This window comes from Manacus vitellinus, unplaced genomic scaffold (genome assembly GCF_001715985.3).
Source record: "Manacus vitellinus isolate BGI_N305 unplaced genomic scaffold, ASM171598v3 scaffold_0_pilon, whole genome shotgun sequence".
Lineage (NCBI taxonomy): Eukaryota > Metazoa > Chordata > Aves > Passeriformes > Pipridae > Manacus > Manacus vitellinus.
Genome location: NW_021938789.1, coordinates 51,487,279 through 51,501,919, shown reverse-complemented (window position 1 = coordinate 51,501,919; position 14,641 = coordinate 51,487,279). Strand labels below are relative to the sequence as shown.

At 39.5% G+C, this 14,641-nt stretch overlaps 1 long non-coding RNA gene across 1 annotated transcript; it reads right to left on the bottom strand.

The window, feature by feature from the left end:
- Positions 1-1,016: 1,016 nt before the first annotated feature.
- LOC108642090 lies at positions 1,017-8,818 on the bottom strand. The gene is made up of 3 exons (XR_003915781.1): positions 8,697-8,818; positions 6,038-6,106; positions 1,017-1,112 (listed from the first exon to the last, which is right to left on the bottom strand). It is a non-coding gene; the product is annotated as an uncharacterized LOC108642090 (long non-coding RNA).
- Between the last annotated feature and the right edge of the window lie 5,823 nt (positions 8,819-14,641).

Genomic DNA, 14,641 nt, shown 5'->3' with positions numbered 1-14,641 from the left:
GAGGGTTTTGGTAGTGGGGCAGTTAAAGGGGTGGCTTCTGTGAGGGACATGAGAAGCTGCTCCTGTGTGCAACAGAGGCAGTTCCAGCCAGACCCAAGACAAAACTGCCATTGGCTGAAACTGAGTCTGTGAGAAATGTTGGTGGAATCTCTGAGATAACGTATTTAAGAAGGGGCACAACAACTGCTGGGAGAGAAAAGTTGGAATCTGCAAGAGAAACAAATCTGCAGACACCAAGGTCAGTGAAGGAGAAGGGCTAGGAGGTACTGCAGGTGCCAGAGCTGAGATTCACCTGCAGTCTGCGATGTGGACCATGGTGATGCAGGTTGTCCCCCTGCAGCACATGGAGATACATGAAGGAGCAGATATCCACCCTATATCCAGTGTAGGACCCTGTGCCACAGCAAATGGATATGCCCTGAAAGAAGATGCAGCCTGTTGAGACCCTACACTTGAGCAGGCTCCTGCCAGGACTTGCGGCCCTGGAGAAAGGAGTCCATTGCTGGAGATGGTTTTTGTGTCTCTATGGGGAACAGGGATGCAGGAGAAGCCCATTGCTGAAGGATTGCACCTCTCAGATAGAACCTATGCCGGAGCAGTTCTTGAAGACCTTCAGCCCATAGGAAGTCTGCCAGGTGCCCACTAAGCAGCTCTGTCACTCCTCAGCATGATGGGAGAGAAAATGAAAAACCCATGGATTGAGATAAAAGCAGCTTAGTAGAGAAAAGCAAGGTCCACATGGTGAAACAAAGGAAAACACAGAGGTTTTATTCTCTACTTCCCATTAGCAGGTGATGACCTGCCACTACCCGCGAAGTAGGGGCTTTGGTAGCGGTTGGTCCAGAAGAGAAATGCTTTAATAAATAATTCCCCCACCCCTCCTTCCTCCTTCTCTTACTCTTATTGATGAGTCATATTGTTAAATTGTATGGAATATCCCTTTGGTCAGTTTAAGTTAGTTGTCTTGGGTAGGTCCCCTCCCAACCTCTTACCCACCCGCAGGTTTTGAGGCTTGAGGCTTGGTGGTAGTGGTTTGGAGAAACAGCCATGGTGGTGTCTGAGAAAAACTCAGCAGTAGCCAAAACACTGGTGTGTTATTCATACTCTTCTAGCTGCAAGTACAGAGAACAGCACTATGAAGGCACTATGAAGAAAGTTAAGTACATCCCGGTCAGACCCAATACATTTAATAATATGCAACATTTAACAATATGTATTTCTTAATACATACAAATTGAATGTGACTGTAAATTAGAGAATTTAGAAAAAAATAAAAAACATCAAGAAAGTATTTCTAAGAGAACCTCACCTTGGGTTCTTTACTTTTTTTACAAAGTCACAAGCATTCTTTTACAAAGTCACAAGCATTTTTTGTTTCAACAAGATTGTATCTTATAAAGGGGTGGGAAGGGGGAATCAACATTTCTTTCCTTGGACCAACTTCTCTGTTTCTGTCAACATAAATTTTACCATTGGAATTTAGTCTGACCTTGTATCTAACTTAAACTCTTATCTTTTGCAGACTATGCAAACTTGTTTTTTCTTTTCTTTCACAAATACTTCTAAACAAAAAGAAAGGCATTACACAAATGTTAGCTGAATGCCTCGTCCCTGCATTAGCAGAACAAGTTCATGCAGCCCCTTTTCTGATCTGCTTTGTCAGTTTTCCCCTGAGAGAATAAAAGAGTCAGACTTCTTAGGATTTATTTGTGTAACACCGAGGCATCCAATGCATGAATTTTGCCACTTCCAGACATTACTCAAAGCATATTGTACAGCAAAAGTTTACTAAGGAAGATTACAGGGCTTTACTAATAATCCTCCTCTGATCCGTGCATTGCACTGGTCTGGATGATTTACAGATATCTGGTAGCCCAGATGGATTACGGGTGGTAGAAGTCGAGGACAAATAGGCATGGAGCACGTGCAGTTTAGCTGCATGGGGTGTGCAGTGAAATTCATTTTTTGGAACTCCAGATTTCAAGAACAGCATCTAAGTTGTGTCCAATTTGGCCAGGTCACATTGATCAGCTTCCAAGAGAAAAAACAGGATGACATTCACAGAAAAACCTGCAGGAGGGGGGCACAATTGTGCTTTCTGGGCCTGCTAAATAGATCTGCTAAATCTATTTGTGGTGCTTGATCAGGGTTTCATCAATGGAAGTCCCAAGCAGGTACTTTTCCTTCAAAATATATTGCCATCCCAAAATACTTACCAAATCAGGCCCGGATTAAAGCACTAACAACATTTTGGACAGAAAGGGAAAATGCATAATGTAAGAGACAAGAGAACACAGGTGCAAGCCCTCTCCACTATGAGACTGTATCATAACCTACTCGGGCATCCAGCTACAAAACTAAGAAAAGATCTGTGCAGTCCATCAGGTTTCAATTTTAACATAAAAAATGAAAACGAAAAAGAAAATTATGGAGTTTTCTCCTAATCTCAACCTAGTGCTTGCTAGCGCCATGAGATACTGGTACTGAAGAAACAGTTTTCCTCATCACATTTTGGTTGTCCCTTACAACCATATATATTTTGTTAGGGATCTGAAAAAAATATATGCAGAGATATTTCAATTGCATTTCTTCCTAATGCTGAAACACTTTGGATCCCTGGTCATGAATAGGATGCCTAGAGGATACCAATTGGACAACATATCAGAAAATGTTACGTCCACCCATTCATTAACAGTTCAAGGCAAATACAGTTTGATGTGTGAATACAAGGAAACAATAGCAGTGTAAGTGGTCAGCTCAAAATACTATCTACTTGACTGTTTTGTTTTGTTCAGATTGTTTCAGATGATTTCCAATATTTTTGTGGAAGTCACAATAAAGCAAAGCTTTAGGAAGGCAACAAAGATGACATTTTCATAGTATATACAGCCAATGCCTCTCAAGTATTAAAGAATCACAGTAGAACAAATTACCAAAGGAATTGTTTGAAAATTGTTTGAAAAGCTTTAAAGAGTGGCTGGCATTACTGTATGCTTTTTTGACTAAAGTAATCTCAGGTATCCTGTATTTTTCAGTTGTATGACATTAACTGGCTTCAGTCCAAGTTACCACATGCCCTTTGCCTGTAAAGTATACACCATACAATGTACATGAAAGAATACTACTTCCTCCTTGTAGATCTGATGTAAAAGTAAAGAGAATATCCACAAATGGTCTGAGATTTTACAAACATCAGGAAACACAAAATAAAATGATGTCACAGCTCATTTCATCCATTTCAACTTCAGCCCTACATAAATGCTAGGATTCCTATAGGATGACATTACTTCCTCTTAGATGCAGTGACAGGGACTACAAACCTTTTCCATACTAGCCTACTATCTGCACCTTTTAATTTATTACAATTATGTATATCTCATCACAAACATATTTAGATAAAAAATAGTTCCAGAATTACAGAAAAATTATCTACAAAGGTATATGTAGCCCAGAAAGCCAATCATATCCTGAGCTGCATGGAAAGCAGCGTGACCAGCAGGTTGAGGGAGGTGACTCTGCCCTTCTATTTTGCTCTGGTGAGACCCCACCCAGAGTGCTGAATCCAGCTCTGAGGTCCCCAGCACAGAAAGGACGTGGACCTGCTGGAGTGAGTCCAGAGGAGGGACATGGAGATGATCAGAGGGATGGAAAGGAAAGGCTAAAAGAATTGGGATTGTTCAGCCTGTAGAAGAGAAGGCTTCAGGTTGACCTATTTGCAGTCTGCCAGTATCTGAAGGGAGCCTATGAGAAAGATGGAGAGAAACTTCTTGTAAGATCATGTAGTGACAGGACAAGGGGGAAGGGCTTCAAACTGAAAGAGAGTAGGTTTAGATTAGATATTAGGATGAAATTCTTTACTGTGAGAGTGGTGAGGCACTGGAACAAGTCGTCCAGAGAAGTTGTGGATGCCCCATTCCTGGAAGTGTTCAAGGCCAGGTTGGATGGGGCTTTGAGCAACCTGGTCTAGTGGAAGGTGTCCCAGCCTATGGAAGGTGGTTGGAACTAGATTATTTTTAAGGTCCCTCTCACCCAAAGCCATTCTATGGTTCTGTGTTATCATTCTGTGTTTCTATACCATGCAGTGCAATGCCTTACAATGAATAACATAACACACACACGTGCACAAAATATGTAAAGGTGAGTTCAGTATCCCTCTTTTCTGTTTTTAACAGCTTTAACACTAGTATTGTGCAGTGCAAGTTATAAAGGGTTTAAATACAGCTAATCAATTTAAGAAGACAAAATGTTTTTATTAGTTTTCCAAGGCAGACTGGAATAAAACACTAAATATTTGATAGAAAATCATAGAAATATAAATGCTCAGCATAACTATTCTTAAAATAATATAACTTAATGTGAAACATGAAATAGGGAGACTAAGAGTGTACTGTGAACATTTTTCTTAAAAGCCGAAATACTGAAATTAAATAAACAAACTCTGGTAGAAGAAATAGACTCACTGTTTTTGAAGACTGTGAAATGGGACCTGATGGTTGTATAACCTTTTAAAGGTTATGCAACTAAACATTGTTTGCAGCCTTGGTATGCCAGAATTGAATGACAAAATTAGTCAACAGTGTAATTTATGAGGGACTCTCCTGGTTCCCTCCTTACACAAATCAAATTTGGAGGCAGAATAATGTCTTATGATAGCGAGGCAGTACTTGCCGAATGTGTTGTGTGGCAGCTTGCAATATACCTTCATCTGAAATCACATTTATAAAAGGAATGTTCAATTTGAAACCATTTTTACCCCGTTTACTGACACCTAATCCATAATTCTTGCTACCTTGTGTATTTCCACAGGTAAGACATTACACCATGCAGACAGCAGTGAAAAATGGGGACAACGGAGAAAGTGAAGGAAGGAAGAATGCCACTCTGTTCTTCCTGTTTCCCACTTAATGGCTTCCAGATCTCTGGAAATCAAAACAGTTGGTGTGAAGAACTCTTCTTTGAATCAACCCTAGGTGTAAAAGGGCCAAGCAAGACCAAGGAGCAATCACTTTCCGGTGTGTGCACCCTGCCTGAAGTACCTAGGAGAACAGGACCTTGATGGCCAGCCACATCAATGCCTCTCTTCATCAGACATTTCTTGAAAAGGCAGAAAAATGAAGGTTGCTGGTGCTGGGTACTCCAGCAGAGGGGTTTTACTTTCCCATCAGGTCATTGCAGAAGGCACATTAAAGCTGCTCACAGCTAATGTACCTTTTCCACCAGATCATCTTTATTCTTCAGATGTTAATATTTTTCTTATGTCCCTAGTAATTCCACAGTGCAGGGACAGGCCTTTAGATTTAGCTTAAGTGGGTCCATGAAATCTAAGGGCAGTTTAGGATAAACAAATTTGCATATGAAATTATGTAACACTAGTGACACTGCTCTGACTGAATTGCTCATTTTCATTTTCTTTTAATTCAAAACCTCCCACGTCTGGAGTTATCTGTCACTGCCATTCAGACTCATCTTCAGATGGAATGAACAGTCCTCTATTCCACCACCATCCCACCTATTACACCTGATGCCATTTGCATGTTTTTTAATGGAGATAATTTCGGTCAGTTGAATCACAAGATGCAAACACAAGTTGCCAAGGGAATGTAGTTTACTCCAGAGGTGTGGCTGTGAAAGCTGTTACAAGGGCTCAGTATTCATGCTTTCTGAAATATTTTTCTCTCTGGCATGATGGTTGCATCTAAAGAGGAAGAGTAATTTTTGTGGGGGCAGCACCTTTCCACTGCAAGATATAGGAATCCTTAAAAGGAGCCGGACAACAGGGAAGATATCCTCCACTGAACTGCATAATGCCATGTGACATTTTGGCATTTCAAATGTCTCAGCTATTCTTTTAGTACGGGTCCCTTCGAGAACCTTTTCTGCAGAGTCTGGTAGATGATTTCAAGCAATGTAAATCACCAGACCTATGTCTAAATAATGCTTTTCATGGTACCTCAGTCAAACAATGCTTCCTGCTCTTTCTTGCTCTGGGCATAACCTTCACCATGACCTTTCAGTGATGTCCTGCTGCATTTCTCACCTAAATCTTCTTATTTTTGAGACCAACCATGCTGGACCAGGTAGTTATGTCCTTACTTATCAGATGTCACTATAGAAAGAAAAAAAAAGATGGCACAGATGTTTGATCACGGTTCTGGGTTTTCCTAGACACTGATGTTTGTTTCTGCCAGATTCAAACCACAGGGATGTGGAAGCTTCAGGAAATACCTTCTGAAGTCAAGAGTTGTTCACTCAGGTGCTATAGGAAGATTAAATGAGTCAGTGAGCTTGGATCAGAGCTCAAACTGTTTAACCCCTTCAAATGCTCCATCCAGTTGTCTGCGTTGCCTTCCCTGGTGAAGTTTTAATGTGTGCCAATCTGTAATTTACACACTTAACCCTAAACTTGTAGTTTGCTGGGCTTCTTTAATGTAGTTTAAATTCTACTTTTATGATTAAACTGTTCAAAAATGCCTTGGACAATTTGGAGAGTGGGTGACACTTAATAGTTAAAATTATTATATTTAGATTCTTTTTTTATTATCCTGAAGTCTGTCAGTATGGGAATAGAAACTTCAAGTGATGGTTAGTTATTGAGAACAGCATTTGGATTATTACCTTTCCAGAAAAGTACTCCTATTTCTACTGAGAAACTGTCTTAATTTCCTTTTATTACTAAAACTTAATGAGATAGTAATATAAAATATAATTAATTTTATAATAATTTTAAAATTTATAGGTTAACCAAAGGGGGATTCTGTCTACAGAGTCCATTTGGATCTTTGATCTGCCTGCTAAAAATGCCAAAAAATGTCTACCAGTTACTGCCAGGACTAATGATGACCTCTGACCCTGAAGGCCCAAGTAATCTCTGCCTTGGTTTCTCAGCTATTAAATATGATGGGGAATACAGATCACTGTAGGCTGTGAGCCTTTTTCTTGTTTCATCTTTTAAAGCTCCAATTCTTCAGTGCATACAAGCACAACTTTATCATTGTGACAGCACTGCTGTCAGTGGAGCTGCTCCAAGAATAAGGTCAGAGTGTGCATTCCTACAAGGTCATGGATTGAAAAATATTTGGGGTGAGATTTATTCCCCAGTTAAGAACCTAAATGGTGCCTAGCACAGTAGATTCTTCTACTTGTTTGTGGCTTTCTCAGTAAAAAAGTTTGTTATAATAGTAATAAAGTGAGAAGTTCTAGCTGTTCTTTATTATTTTACAGCACTGTCATATTTCACATCTGGTACTGTGTTTGACTTTTATTCCCAGCCCTGTTAATATGTGATATATCCATAGAACTGCAAAGTCAGAAGATTGATTGGACATTTCTAATAAATATTAAGCTCTAGTCTTATACACTTGCCCATCTAGAGAAAGGACAAACACCTGTTTTGCAGAGGTCTGAATTTCTAGCATGTTGTTGGCCAACTGGAACACACAGGTTGCATTCAAAAGCAAATTTGCTTGAATGCGTTGATGTGCTTCAGACAGGCAAAAACTAAGCATGAAATTCTAAGGACTGTTTCTCTGGTCTTATTTAAGCTTCTTTTCACAAGACTGCACAATACAGTTATCAGGTATAGGGCATTGAACAGCCTTTCATGTATTATTTAGGTAAAAGCTCAGCTGTTTTAGATGGCAAAACAGTGCAATCTAAAGTGAGTGTTATCCATTATTTTCACTTGGGCCAAGATTTATTTTAGCCCAATTTCCTGTCTACAGGGAAATGCAGCTGGTGGGTGAGTTCTCACTCCTATTACTGACTCCTAGAGAGCTTCCCTAAGGAATCCAGTGCCAACTCCCCACTGATTATTGATTCCATCAAACTCAATAAACTCGAATGAATAAATAGTTCCTAATTTGTTGTGACATTGCACAGATGTGTTTATTTGTTAAAGAAGGGAGCTGTGACAGTGTACTTCCCATTCAGCACTGGGACAACTTGGTTTGTATTGGCAAGGATGGGGAGAGAAGGGTGGGCCATGCCAGGCAGCTTGCATGATGAGATGTTTGCAATTACTGCTCCTCAGCAGAGTCTCTGGGCTTCCTCTCACTCTTTGTGCCTTTGCTTCCCTTTTCTAATACATAGATTGCTGAGTAGTTAAAGGCAGGGGCCATAATTTAGATCTATCTCTGCAAAAGGGGGTTCATGCCCAGGTCACAAATTTGCAGTTACAATCTAGATTACATCAGAGCTGAGACAAACCTGATCTCACCTGCCACCCAAGGCATTTTTTTCATGGACAATTTTGTCCTTTTCACTGCATTCTTGGATCCTGGCAGTATAACTGCATCTGTGTGACTCAGTGCCCTGGAACAGTCTTATGCTTCTATGATCATATTGTTCTGTATCCAGAGATAATATCAGTATGGCTTAAGAGCCCTGAAGTGTTGGAGAAGACTGAGTGATCACTCTTTGGGTTTTAAAATTCACTTCTTTTTATCTCTGGATTACTATGACATTCTGATGTCTAAGATTTTAAATTAATGCACAGAAAACCAATGACGAGTGCGATGATTTAACACCAGCCAGTAACTAAGAACAACACAGACACCCACTCACTATCCCCCACAGTGGGATGAGGGAGAGAATTGAAAGAATAAAGGCTAGAAAAACTCAGGGGTTGAGATAAAGGTAGTTTAATAGGTAAAGTAAAAGCCACACAAGCAAGCCAAGCAAACAAGGAATTAATTCACCTCTTCCCATCAGCAGGCAGGTGTACAACCATCTCCAGGTTAGCAGAGCTCCATCACACGTAATGGTTACTTGGGAAAACAAATGCCATCTCCAAACATCCCCTGCTTCCTTCTTCTTCCCCCAGCTCTGTATACTGAGCATGAGGTCATATCAGTATGGAATATTCCTTGCATCAGTTGGAGTCAGCTCTCCTGGCTGTGTTCCCTCACAGCATCTTGTATACCCCCAGCCTCCTCAATGGTGGGGTCAGCAATAACTAAAGTCACCCTGCATTATCAATGCTGTTTTCAGTACAAATCCAAAACATAACCCCATTCCAACTACCGTGAAGAAAATTAACTCTACCCCAGCAAAAACCAGCACAGACTGTCTGAAATGATAGGAAGTTCGAGAGGCCAGGTAAGGGAGTAGTTTCCCAAAGTTGTCAGGTTTGGTTTCAGGAAACCTGGATTCAAATTCCAGTTTGGTGCATATTGCCAGACACAAACTCAATGTTACAGTTAACTGACCTGTAAAAGGTGACCTTATTAGTTCTTTTTTCCCCCCTTATCTCTGCCAGTTTTCCAGGGCAGAAAATGTCTCTCACTCTCTGTTCGAGCCAGAGATTTTTAGAATGGTGACACCATCTCTGTTGGGGCCTTAAGGCATGTCCATAATAGAAAAAACAGCAATACATTTTATTCAGAGAAAAAAAGTAAGGTATTAGATATGTTTTTTTCTGAAAGCACTGTGTGCTGCAAAGGCAATTTTTCTTCTGTAATAAAACAAAAAATGATACAGCAGTAAATCTCAATGTGCTCTTCTCTCAGTAACATAATTTTACAGAAGTCTAGCAAGACAACTTATGTGTCTTTCCTTTCTTTTATTTTCTCTAAAAATAGTTACTCAACCTTGTGAGTTGAAACTGGAAATTGATGTTCTGCATCAGTGATTAAGTAGCCCAATTAGCCCCAGAGTTTAATCACTAAATATTCTGGTTTGGAGTACAATTGGAATACACTCTTTGAATTCTATTTACAATTTTGTGGGCAACAAAAAGAACTAAGTTGGAGGAGAGCTTCTACCCTCAATCCGTATCTGCTACCACTGCTTTTTTTTCTTTTTTTTTAAAGTTTTAGGCCCCTCATTCCCAGGAGTTTCTCTCGTTCCTTATATTTACCTCAGTAAGAGAGATGTTGTGCCAGAAATGGAAGTACGAAATAGAAGACATCAGAGCATAGAGTACTTCTCCATTCATCAGGAATTCTTCACTGAGTAACTACCAGAACTCTATGGTTCACTGGCTGGATATGTGGATAAACAACTAAAGACTCAGCTCCAGGAAGAAAGATGCTTTGCTTCTTGAAGGCTATCAGGAGTAAAGGTCCTTATCAAACCCTCTGCCTTCAGATATGGGAATAAACTACTCCCAGCTTTCTGGTTTGGAAAATCTTGTCAGCAGGGATTTGTTAGTGAGATTTCTGATACACATCTGCAACAGTCTCTGATACAGTTCCATAATTCTGTATTTAAGAGAATGCAAAGCTTATCATGCAAACAAGACAGCACTCAGATGTGCTGAGAATCTGACACACTTAGATTCCTTGCCCATTTCCAATCTATGCCTTTGTCAGATTTTTTGAGTCAGGAAGAACAAGCCCTTTCTTCTTCTTACCTATCCAAATCTCTGGGATTTAAGAGAGGAAAGAAGGAGAGCAGCCCAACTACACAGTGATGTTTTACACAAACCCCAGGGCCAGTCTGAGGACGCAGGTTGCTACTCTGAGGCCTTCCCATCCATGTAACCTCCACGCTGAGACCTGTCCCCCACACATACTGAAGTATTACTGCAGTGCACAGAGATAAATGAATGAATGTTTGTGGACTCCTCTGCTCTGGACTGACCTAGGCAACTACTTGAGCAGCAACGAGATGATACTTGCACTTGAGAAAGACAATTCAGTGAAAGCAAAGTCAGTGGCAGGTTAAAACTGTTCCTTGATATAAATCTGTAGGGTTTAAAATAGAAATATCCAGTGCATTAAAATGATAAAAAGTAAATTAACATAGAAATTCATTAACAACATTGAGAATCTCACAGTAATATCTGCCAACCCAGGTACTAAATCAAAATTTGAATTTAATAAAATCACTCATTTGCTAAAGGTCACAATGCTTCAGGTAAGCTACTAGTTTTTTCTCAGTCAGCTGTGTTTATAATTACCAACCACTGTATTTTCTCTTTCTTACATTTCTTTGGAGGCTCTGCTGCTTTGTTCTTATTCTCCAATGGCTACATGAGGCTGGAAGAAGAAATTACCATCCAAGATACTGAAATTTCAAAATTCTACATTGTCTTAAATTGGGATGAAAATCTCAGAATATTTTGCAAACAAAATATGCAGAAATATTTTATTCTCACCGTACACAGCATTCCATTTTAACAAACTCAAAGCTGGTAATCTGATAGTCTTATTCTGTTATTTAGCTAAAAAAACAGGATGGGTAAAAGTGTTAGGACTTTTTTGAAATTAATCCTTTCAACTTTCTGATAGTAAGACTTAACAATAATTGTACAGTAAGAACTTGAATGAAAATAACATTTATCTGCAAGATATTTTCATTCTGTAACACCAGCATTTTTCAACAGGTCACCTTAGAAAATTTTCAGCTTAGCTTAATGTATGCAACATCAGCTTTATGTTTATCATTTTGTGGGGCTCTACCATTTTTTTAGAGGCAGTAGTACCTGCAGAACTTACCTTTGAATTTGGAGGACAAGATTGTACATCATGGTAGGAGGTATTCATGAAAGTAAAAGAGAATAAGATAGGAAAAAACCTGATGCATATTTAAGTCAACAGAAGCAGATTATTGTGGAAGTGCTTGTATGAGAATAATCTCTCTGTTGTAGTACCTATAAAAAGATACTTAAACCCCTGAATCAGCCATGGGGCTCCTGGTAGATAATGGAGAAGTCTATAAACCTTTTGCACAGAATCTCCCTTAGCATTGATTTGGTGTGTGATGCACGGTGTTGTGAGCAGGCAGAGGGCTTGCTTTTTATAGAGTCTGGAATTATTTGAGACCTGAATGAAAAGTCAGTGGGGAAAAAAACACTTAAAAACCTTTGCAACGGTAATGGTCACTACACATATTTGACATCCGTGTTTTGATTTTAACTGCACAGTAACAAAACTACTAAGCATCAACAGTTTCAAAAGCTTACAATAATTGTCTCATGTTCTGTCAAAGTCTGCCTAGAGTTCCCTCTTTCTCTTGCATTCCCTTCCCCTCTGTCATCAGCCCAAGAGCATGATGACTGTCAGCTGCATAGCTTCTCTTCTTCAGCGCTGGAGATGGATGTGGAAGGCAGCCTCTTTACTCTTCCCAGTTGAATGATTCTTCCTCTCTCCAGCCAAGCAGGATCATAATAGCTACGGGTGGGACAAATGGGATCTGTATGTCTGCTGTCTTTATAAAATCTCAGTAGCATCATTCTTCCCCTCCCTGCCTAAAAAACTTCCCTTAGCACTAATAGGCTTGGTGGTACCAGGAACTTTTAAACATTTATTTATATCCCTATTATGATTCAACTCATGTTGTCAATGCTACATTTACAAATCTGTCACCAAGCTCCTTCAGTATCCCACATGGGAGTACTGAAGGAGAAGCAGAAAAGCAGCTGAACTCAGAACCCGAGGTTATCTCTGCTAAACTACAGGGAATGATTCAAACTTTCAGGTTAAGTTCCTTTGCATTTCCTATGCTACAAGTTGCTGGGGTCAAGTTTGTTATTATCTATTATAGCAACACAAACCGAATGAGAATTGTTAACCTTTTTTTTTTCCTTTTCTACTGGAAAGTGAAGTACTGTAGAGAGATGTATGTGTGAATCTAAGTACAAGGAATGCTTAAAAATAACAGTAAGATCATTCCACATTAAATGTGTATAAGGAAACTTCAGGGATGCTGATATTGTAGGGCTTTACAAGTTTCATTCATACTTGTGTTTTTCTATATTTATGCCACTCAAATCAACATACACCAGAAAGCACAAATAAAATCTTGCCATTAGAAAGGTATAACCACATTCAAGGAGCATATACATATTTTTATTTTTTTAATGACTTTCCTATAAGATGCCATATTTACCATATTCAATACCATATCAATATACACTCCTGCTCCTTTTGCAAAAATACATCCTACATTGCTGTTCATCAGACCCTCCTGAAGAGAAGTATCACTTGATCACTGCACTCCTGACCATAATTGCCACATCTACTGCTTTTGTACAGGTAGATAAGAACGCATGCTCTTATGCCCAGTTGTTTGCTGTAGAGCTTGTCACAAAGCCATCAGCACAACAGACATGCTTCACACAGAGATGACAGAGCACTAATTTTAGAAGCTTTCTAGTAAGGAATTGGAGCAGGGAATGCATACTCATTAGTTAGTCAGAAGTGCTGCTCTTTGAAATGGAAGCATTTTCCCACCTTCTCAGTTAACTGTCTTGAAGGACTTGTTGACATACAAGCTGTATTTCCTTCCCACCAATTTGCATCTGGGTGGGAGACCAGAGCTCACAGATTGACGTCTCAGGCAACCACCAGTCTGCTAAACATAGTTGCCCTCCTGAACACTGAAGAAGATTATATTCCGTAAAAACTTCCCTCAACTTCTCTGGAAGCCTCTGGTCTGCAAGACTCTTATTCTTTCTGAATTAGTGTTTTCGAAATCTGACCTCTAATCTTTTCTGTATAATAGTGCAAGAGTTCTCATATGATTTCCATTTTAGTAGGTTCAATTGAGCTACATGCTGGCTAGATTATAAATGCTGTGCATACTTCTCTGTCATGTGGTTTTTCCACTTTAATCCTAATACAATGGTGTTTCGAAGTAAATACCAACTTTTAGGGTATCTGTGCACTATCCTGAACACAATGGCTCTTGCTTATGTGATAATGCATAACAATATTAAACAATAGGAACAATGATAATAATAAGTATTGCTAGCTAATTAACATTGGTTGTAGTTTTCCAAGTTTTAAGATTGTTACAAAACTTGACTGCATACATGGAAGCAGTGTTAACTCCCCTTTGATAAAAAAAAAAAGAATTATTAATTGTGATTGTCATGTGTGGATTCATGTTAGCTAGATATTTTCAAGGACAGGGCAGCAATTGCTTGATCTTGTATAAGTTCTTTTTACAATAATGCTGACTGAATAAGTGGTTGCTAAGGTCAATTACTCCTCAATTTGATTAGGTCAGACCAGAGCCTGTAATGATTTCTCCTGTATCCTCAGATACAACCCTGCACTTAAAAACCCTAACTTTAGCATTATGTCTTCAATGGACTTCCCCTGCAAACCTCCCCAGGCAGAACAAGGACATTCAAAATGCATGAGGACAACCAGTGCCGACTTGGAGTTCATGTTTACTCTTCTGTGTCATTACTGACAGCACCTCTCTGGCAGAGGTTTTGTTTCACTTATACAAAGGGTCCTCCAGACAGAAAACAAAAGACCCAATTTCCTTCAGCTTGGAATGTTGTTTAGCTTAAAACTATTGTGAATTCTGGCCTCCAGAAACAGCTCTCGAGAGTCAAGATGAACAAGGGACCCTCAGCTGTACCATGAGGGTGTGTAGTTTGTGGCAGTCCCTTGTCAGGCGAAAGAGATGTACTTGGTAGAGATGTCCTTAGTTTGACAGTGTTCTGCTATTTTTGAAGGTGCAAATCCAGAATAAAGACGTGCTTCTAGGGTGAGGCATGATGGCTGAGAAAGATAAAATTAGATAACTGTAAATGTGAGACTAGCACATTAGAACTATTTTTGGGAGTAGCGGTTCAGTCACCTCACAAGACTGTTAATATGCTTCTACATGTGTAAAATAGAGCTGATAGAACACAGCTGCTTGATTAACTCCTGATGGTCCAAGGAGTTGGTTCTTAGCAGAG